Source organism: Camelus bactrianus, chromosome X, assembly GCF_048773025.1.
Source record: "Camelus bactrianus isolate YW-2024 breed Bactrian camel chromosome X, ASM4877302v1, whole genome shotgun sequence".
NCBI lineage: Eukaryota > Metazoa > Chordata > Mammalia > Artiodactyla > Camelidae > Camelus > Camelus bactrianus.
In genome coordinates this window covers 62809116-62815954 of record NC_133575.1, presented here as the reverse complement: position 1 = coordinate 62815954, position 6839 = coordinate 62809116, and positions in this window count along the sequence as shown.

Genomic DNA, 6839 nt, shown 5'->3' with positions numbered 1-6839 from the left:
TTAAAGCACAACATAATCTGGCACCTACTTTCTATTCCAACTTGATCTGCCATTACTTTCTCTACAGTTCTGTGTTTCCCAAATTTCCCTGAACTTAACAATCACTTGAAATACTTGTATAAAACTGAATTCTGCACCTCCACTGAGACCTACTGAATCAAAATTTCTAATCTAGAGACTTGTTTATCTGCATATTTTAAAAGCACCCAAAGTGATAATTATCATTAATTAGGAAAAACTACATAAACTATTTTAAATAAGCAAGTCTACTACCACCTCAAGTATGCCTTGACTTTTGTTCACACTGGTTCTCTGCCTATCTTGTCCCATAAAACCAAGCTTCTTGCATGAATGCTTCCCTGAAAACCTTAGGTAGAAGTGATCCCTTTTATCTTCTACCAGAATTATAAAAGTCATAACTTTAAGGTTTTGGGTGAGAGCCTACATTTAGAATAACCTGATATGTTGTCCCTATAAAGTTAAGCCACCAAATCTGAGAAGCCCTAATACTGGGCTTCTGAGCTACATCTCCCAGATTGCCTTTCATAACTGGAAGTTGTTTTTAAAAAAGAATCCTTTGTCATATTTTGGGGGTCTCCCTATTTTTTGTATTGGAAAAATGCTCTCTTATGATATGTGTTTATTAGACAGCCACTACAATAGTTCAAAGGATAGGTGAATTTATGAATATTAAGGCTACTGCAATGGGAATACTGAGACATTAATGAATTTGAAAGATATTAGAGAGGTAAAAATCAGTGAAATGTGTTCTGGCCAACACAGTATATCCCCATAGCTCCCAGGTCCTCCCTCTTACAACTAAAAAGCCCTGAACATAACACAACAAGAGAGCATAGGAAGACTCTGAATGGGGGAAAGAAAGAAAAATATGGAAAGGAATAAATCCTGGGGAATTCACAGCTTGAGGAACAACAGCGGTGAGCCCTTGAGCTTTATTATCATCTCCCATATATCCTCCCCCAAAAAAAGGTGCAGGAGAGTCCTCTGACTCAAAATTGCCAATGGGGACAGACAGAACAAAAACTCCAAGAAAAGCCTGTTTCCCCCCAGCAAAATGACTGGCAAAATGGTAGCCCAACAACAGAAAATTTTTTAGTCAATGCTCACCTAAGTGCAGCCAAACATCAGCAGAAAACTGTCCTGCACTTCCCCACCCCTAAAGTTTCAAAAGACCGAGTGGGAAGCTGACCATCCAACTCACCCCAGAAGCAAGGAATATGCTCTAATTTCCCTACCCAGAAGGATAAGTTTTGGCAAGGTCAAGCAGATAATTAGACCTCCATTTCCTGCCTGGCAGAAGCAGGATGTGCTCTGCTCTCATTCCCCTGCCAACTGGTGTCCATATGGCCAAGCAGGGAGCTTACAATCTTCCATATCTTTCTGACAGAAGCAGGCAGCAGCACTCTAATTGCCCTGTGGGGATAGAGATGGCAAACTGAGCCTCCAGCAGCAACAGACTGAACAAAGTGATGTGATTTAGGCTGGTTAGCACTCTACTTTCCTCTTACTCCTGTGTCAGTAAGGCCTCTATTTCCACCTTCCAGCACTGAGACTGAAAGAGAATATGGGAAGCAGGGCTAGTCAGAACTCATGTTCCCCCTTCACCTGCTGTCAGCAGGATCCAGTGGAGAACTCAGCCTCCATCTCTACTTGGCATCAAGGAGGCAGATCTAGATGTTGAAAGGCTATGCTACTTGGTGCCTCACTCTCCACACTCCCTTCCCTTCGTGTCATTAAGACCCAGCTAAGAGCTGAACTTACATCCCCAACCTTTAGGAACACAGACATGTTAGTCAGTCCTGTACTTCCCCCTCAATGGTATCAGCACAACCCAGTGAGGAGTTGAGCTCATACCCAAACTCAGAGAGAGTGATGCAGTGTAAAAACTGCCCTACTTTTGCTGGAGAGAAATCAAAGGGGCCTAGACTGGAGCTGAACTTCCACCCTACTCAACATTTGTACTATACCTCTAGAGGGATACTGCCTACTTTAAAAAATAATTAAATAGAACCCAAAGTCTCATAAAATAATATCTAAAATGTCCAGAATAAATAATCATTGTCATAACAAGAACCAGGAAAATCAGAGCTTGAATAACAACAACAACAAAAAAAAAATCAACAGACTCTGTGAGGTAAATCAGAGGTTTCAGTTACCTGACAAAGATTTAAGCAGCCATCAAAAAATATTCCAACAAGCAACTGTGTTACCCTAAAACAAATGAAAAATATTTTAAAATCTCAGCAAAGAAATAGAAGTTATAGAAGAGAACCAAATGAAAATTATAGAACTGAATGATACAATAACCAAAATAAAAACCTTACTAGATGGGTTCAATAATAGAGTGGAGATGACAAAAGATATTCAGTGAAGTTGAGGACAGATTAATAGAATTTACCCAATCTGAACGCCAGAATGTATTTTTAGGAAAAAAGAAAAAAATGAACAGTTTCAGAGACATACAGAACAATGACAAAACAGCTATTATTCATAACATTAAACCCTAGAAGGAGAGAAGAGAAAGAGTAGGGAGGAAAAACTATCCAAAAAATAATTTTAAAAAACTTCCCAATCTGGGAGAAAACATAAACCAACAGATTTTAAAAGCTGAGTAAATACAAATTAAGATAAACCTGAAGAAACCCACACCACCAAGTCACATCATAACTAAATTCTAAAAATAAAAGACCAAAAAAATCTTGAAAGTAACCAGAGAGAAATAGTACATTACTTCTAGGTGGGACATCAAGAGGCAAAAGATGTCTCTTCTGAAACCAGAGACCAGAAAGAAGTGGCACAACATTTTTCAAGTACTGAAAGACATTAACAGTCATCTGCAAACTATATCCAGCAAAAACATTCGTCAAGAATGAAAAGGAAATACAGACACTCTCAGATGAAGGAAAACTAAGAATTCGTTGCCAGAAAAATTATCCTTAAAAAATAGTTACAAACTACACTATATAAAAGGGAAATGATAACGGAAGGTTTGGAACTTCAGGAAAGAAATAACATTGGGGTTCTGGTTCAAGATGGTGACATAAGAGGCTCCTGAGCTCACCTCTTCCCCTAGACACACCAAAACTACAGCTACACAAGGGACAATACCCTCTGAAAGAAGTCCAGAAACTAGCTGAGCAACAGTAAACATTGGGCAAATGAAAAAAAAACCCACATCAAAATGGGTAGAAAAGCTGAGATACACTCTCGCCATGAACCCCACATCCAGCATAGCAATATACAATTGGGAGGGAATTCAGAACCCTCAGATTCTCCCTGAGGAGTGAATAGTTTGGACCCAACATACCACACCCCAACTTTTAAGACTTCCACCTAAGAAATGGGCCTCCAAAACACCTAGCTCTAAAAGCCAATAGGACATTCATCCACAAGACCTACAAGAATATAGCAAACAAATAGCTCTTAAAAGACTTTTGAGAACTCACAGTGGCTATCCCCTTAGGGCCCAGCCCAGAGGCAGCAGAGGGAAATGCCAGTCTCCCAGTCTTTCCCTGAAAGGCTGCACAGAAACCAGCACAGAGAGTCAGAGGAAATGAAGAAACAGAAGAGTATGTTCCAAACAAAAGAACAAGATGAAACTCCAGAAACTGCCTTTAATGAAATGGAAATAAGTTGTTTACCTGATAAATAGTTCAAAATAATGGTCATAAAGATGCTCACCAAGGTCAGGGGACAATGCATAAACAAAGTGAGAATTTCAACAGAGAGATACAAAGTTTTAAAGTACCAAACAGAAGTCACATAAGTGAAGAATATAACAACTGAACTGAAAAATTCAAAGAAAGGTTGAAAAGCAGACAAGATGAAATAGAAGGAGGGCTCATCAAACTCAAAGACAAGGTAGTGGTACTCATTCAATCAAAGAGAAAAGAATGAAAAAGAGTGAAGATAGCTCAGGGGACTTGTGGGATACCATCAAGTAAAACAATATTTTCATTATAGGGATCCCAGAAAGAGAAGAGTGAGAAAGGGTCAGAAGCTTATTCAAAGAAATAATGACTGAAAACTCCCTAAACTGGGGGAATGAAACAGACATCCAGATCCAGGAAGACCAGAAAGTTCTAATAAGGTAATCCAAGAGGCCCACACTGAGACGTAATTAAATTTTCAAGTTAGAGACAAGGAGAGAATCTTAAAATCAGCAAGAGGAAAACAGCTTGGTACATGCAAGGAAATCCCCATAAGACTATAAGCAGATTATTCAACAGAAACGTTGCAGGCTATAGAAAAGAGTGACATAATATGTTGAAAGAGCTGGAAGAGAAAATCTTCCAATCAGGAATACTCTACCCAGCAAGGTTGTCCTTCAGAATTGAAGGCAAGATCAGGAGTTTTCCAGAGAATCAAAAGCTGAAGGAGTTTATCATCATATGATCAGCCTTACAATAAATGTTATATTTCCTTAAGCTGAATGAAAGGACACTAATTAGTAAAAGGGAAACATATGAAAGTATAAATCTCACTGTTAAAGGTAAATACACAGTTAAATTAAGAATACTCTAATGTTACCAATCAGAGATTTATGCACAAGCTGATCAGGCACCTTGTGACCCAACCTTATAAGACACCCCAACAGCCAGCCTTTGGTTCTCACATAGGTACCCCTTGTCTGTGTAGCTTGCTGTTGCCTATAGCAGTGTAACTATTGAAACTTTCCCTTGTTCTTCACCCCAGTGCTCATGCAGGCACCTCTCTCCTGTGTGGCCTGCAGTTTTACTATTATAGCATATCTTAATAAACTCCTTTCTATCTGCTCCCCAAAAATAATACTCTAATGTTGTAACGGTGGTGGGCAAGTCACTTATATATATATAGCTAGTATGAAGATTAAAAAATAAAGGTATTAAAAATAAGTATAATAAAAATTTGTTATCATATACACACATCAGAAAGATGTAAATTGTGACATCCAAGACATAAAGTAGGGGGCAGACTAAAAACAGATACCTTTAGTATGTGTAAAAACTTAAGTTGCTATCAGCTTAAAACACACCTATAAATATAAGAAGTTTTACATAAGCCTCAAGGTAATCACAAAGCAAAAATGTATAATGGATATGCAAAATATGAAGAGGAAGGAATCTAAGCATATCACTATATAAAATCATCAAATCACAAAGAAAAGAGCATGAGAAGAAGAAAGGGACAATAGAATACAAACAGCAAGAAAAACAATTAACAAAATAGCAATAGTAAGCCCACAGTTATCAATAATTCCTTAATTGTAAATGGATTTAACTCTCCAGTCAAAAGGTATAGAATGGCTGAGAAGATAGAATAACAAGAACCAACTATATGATGACTACAAGAGACTAACTTCAGCTTTAAGGTCACACATAGATTGAAAGTGAAGGTATGGAAAAAATAGACCTTGCAAATGAAAAATAAAAGAAGTCAGGGATAGCTATACTTATATCAGACAAAATAGACCTTCAACCGAAGACTGCCATAAAAGTCAAAGAAGGACATTATATAATGAAAAGGCATTAACTCAACAAGAGGACTTGATATTCATAAATACTGATGCACCCAACTTAGAACACTTAAATATATAAAGCAATACTAACAGACCTGAAGGGAGAAATAAGCATCAATACAATAATAATAGTGAACGTCAATACCCCCACTTTCAACAATGGACAGATTATCCAAACAGAAAACCAAAAAGGAAACTTTGGACTTGAACTACACCTTAGACCAGATGGACTTAACAGGCATTTACAGAACATGCCATCCAACAATAGCAGAATACACATTCCTCTCAAGCACATATAGAACACTTTCCAAGATGGATAATATGTTATGTCACAAAAGAAGTCTTAATAAATGTAAGGAGATTGAAATATGAAGAATCTTTTCTAACCACAATGGTATGAAACTGGAAAGCAATTACAAGAAGAAAACTGAAAAAATTCACAAAGATGTGGAGATATAACAACATGCTACTGAACAGCAAATGGGTGAAAGAGGAAATCAAAAGAGAAATCAAAAAATCTCTTGGGACCAAAAGAGAAAGGAAATACAACATACCAAAACATAAGGGATGCAACAAAAGCAGGTATAAGAGGAATGATCATAGTAATAAATGCCCATAATAATGAAAAAGAAAGAGCTCAAATAAACAACCTAACTTTACACCTCAAGGAACTAGAAAAAGAAGAACAAACTAATGCTAGTACAAGGAAAGAAATAACAAAATTAATTAACTAGTAGAGAAAGGAAATAAGAAAGATCAAAGTGCAAATAAATACATTAAAGACTAAAAAGTCAATAGAAGGCATCAATGACTAAGAACTGATTTTCTGAAAGGATAAACAAAATAGACAAACTTAGGCTAGACTTATGAAGAAAATAATAATGAGGACTCAAATAAATAAAATTAGAAAGAGGAGACATTACAACTGATACCATAGAAATAAATACAAAGCATTATAAGAGACTAACATGAACAATTATACACCAACAAGTTGAACAACATAGAAAAATGGATAAATTCCTAAAAGCATAAAACTAACCCATAATGAATCATGAAGATATAGAAAATTTGAACGGACCAATAACGAGTAAGGAAATTGAATCAGTAATCAAAAACTTCCCAACAAAGAAAAGTCCAGGACCTGACCATGTCAATGGTGAATTCTACAAAACATTTAAAGAAGAATTAATACCAACCCTTCTTGAACTCTTCCCAAAAAAAACAGAAGAGGGAACACATACAAAATTATTTTATGAGGCCAGCATTACCATGCTACCAAAACCCAGAGAAGAAAAAGTTACAGGCCAGTATGCCTGAGGAA